General features: G+C 48.2%; 1 non-coding gene across 1 annotated transcript; it reads right to left on the bottom strand.

Annotated features, from left to right (window-relative positions):
- Positions 1–426: 426 nt before the first annotated feature.
- TRNAI-GAU (transfer RNA isoleucine (anticodon GAU)) lies at positions 427–502 on the bottom strand. Its single transcript has one exon. It is a non-coding gene; the product is annotated as a tRNA-Ile (tRNA).
- Between the last annotated feature and the right edge of the window lie 896 nt (positions 503–1,398).

Below are 1,398 nucleotides of genomic sequence, written 5' to 3'. Positions count from 1 at the left end.
TAGGAAACTAGTTCGTGCTGAAGGCAGATCATCTTTCCATCACACTGTTACTCATATCAGCCTATGCCTCTTTCATCAAATTGCAAGTTTTTTTTTTTGTTTTTTTTTTGTTTTTTTTTTGTATTTTTCTGAAGCTGGAAACAGGGAGAGACAGTCAGACAGACTCCCGCATGCGCCCGACCGGGATCCACCCGGCACGCCCACCAGGGGGCGACGCTCTGCCCACCAGGGGGCGATGCTCTGCCCCTCCAGGGTGTCGCTCTGTTGCGACCAGAGCCACTCTAGCGCCTGGGGCAGAGGCCAAGGAGCCATCCCCAGCACCGGGCCATCTTTGCTCCAATGGAGCCTCGCTGCGGGAGGGGAAGAGAGAGACAGAGAGGAAGGAGACGGGGAGGGGTGGAGAAGTAGATGGGCGCTTCTCCTGTGTGCGCTGGCCAGGAATCGAACCTGGGACTTCTGCACATCAGGCCGACGCTCTACCACTGAGCCAACCGGCCAGGGCCTGAATTGCAAGTCTTTGAAGTTAAGCTGCTAAATGTGCCAGAAGCATACCCAATACTATAGGATCTAAGTGTGTCGTCAGAATCTCTTGAATTAAGAAATTTACAGTCTTTTTAGATAGTGAATCAGGGTCAAAAACAACTTTAAAATTACTTTGCTATGGTCTGAATGTTTGTGTCTGTCCCCCACCCCCACCCCGCTGCCCACACAAATTCATATGTTAAAACTCTTATTTGGAAACAGGATGTAATTGCAGATATAATTAGTTCAGTTAAGATGAGACCATGCCAGAATAGGGTGGTGCTCTAATCTGATTTGAGAGGTGTCCTTATTAAAAAGGAAGTTCACCCCTATGTGGGCTATACTATGGAAAGCAACAAACAAACGAGCCAGCTCGTAGACACAGACAACAACAGTAGGGTGGTCACCGGAGGGCAGGGGAGAGGGGAAGGTGCAGAGGGCAAAGGGGGTCAAATACCTGATGATGGAGGGAGACTAGACTCTGGGTGGAGGGCGCACAATACAATCTACAGATGATGTATCACAGAATTGTACAATCAAAACATATAATGTATTCACCAGTGTCCCCACAATCACTTTAATTTAATAAGAATAATAAACAAAATAAAACATTTAAGAAGAAAGTTTGGATCAGGTACGTACAAAAGGAAGGCACCGTGAAAAGGCACACGGGAAAGACAGTCTTCTGCAAGCCAGAGAGACAGGTCCTGGGAGAGGCCTTTCCCTCCTGCTTCTCAGAAGAAACCAACCCTGCTGACATTTTGGTTTTGAACTTACAGCCTCCAGATCTGTGAGATGACGCTTTAAGTTTTCAGGGCGCCCACTGTGCGGCACGTTGCTATGGCAGCCCCTAGGGAACAAACACAGACCCCTTTT

This window comes from Saccopteryx bilineata, chromosome 3, assembly GCF_036850765.1.
Source record: "Saccopteryx bilineata isolate mSacBil1 chromosome 3, mSacBil1_pri_phased_curated, whole genome shotgun sequence".
In the NCBI taxonomy this organism is placed as follows: domain Eukaryota; kingdom Metazoa; phylum Chordata; class Mammalia; order Chiroptera; family Emballonuridae; genus Saccopteryx; species Saccopteryx bilineata.
This window is presented reverse-complemented; position numbering and strand designations above follow the sequence as displayed.